The sequence below is a fragment of the Sinocyclocheilus anshuiensis genome, unplaced genomic scaffold (assembly GCF_001515605.1).
Source record: "Sinocyclocheilus anshuiensis isolate Anshui unplaced genomic scaffold, SAMN03320099.WGS_v1.1 scaffold45, whole genome shotgun sequence".
Taxonomy (NCBI): domain Eukaryota; kingdom Metazoa; phylum Chordata; class Actinopteri; order Cypriniformes; family Cyprinidae; genus Sinocyclocheilus; species Sinocyclocheilus anshuiensis.
The window spans coordinates 427,831-428,399 of record NW_015536467.1 but is presented as its reverse complement, the minus strand read 5'-3'; positions in this window follow the sequence as shown (position 1 = coordinate 428,399).

Below are 569 nucleotides of genomic sequence, written 5' to 3'. Positions count from 1 at the left end.
CCTGCAAGCGCTGCCCCCGGAGGAGGCAGACCCAGCCCTAGCTTTGCTCTGTCCCGTCCGAGCCTTGAGATGCTACGTAGAACGGACACAAAGCTTTAGGGCCTCAGACCAGCTCTTTGTCTGTTACGGAGGCCGGCAGAAGGGGAAGGCCGTCTCTAAGCAGAGGATGGCCCACTGGATTGTGGATGCCATCACCCTGGCTTATCAGGCACAGGGTGTGCCCTGCCCACTCAGTTTGCGAGCTCACTCTACTAGGAGTGTTGCATACTCCTGGGCGCTGGCTCGTGGCGCGTCGCTGACAGATATTTGTAGTGCTGCGGGCTGGGCGACCCCCAACACGTTCGCTAGATTCTATAGCCTTCGTGTGGAGCCAGTATCCTCCTGTGTTCTCACCTCAAATGGGTAGAGGCACTGAGAGGCCCCGGTTAGTGTCGGCTTGCTAAAACTGCTCCAGAGTGTCCTTACTGTAGGCCCTGTCGAGCTCCTCCGTCTCCTCGGCAGCCAGACGTGGCAGAACGTCCGGCGCCAGGCCCTCACTCGATGAATCCGTGAGAACCGGTAGAGGGCTG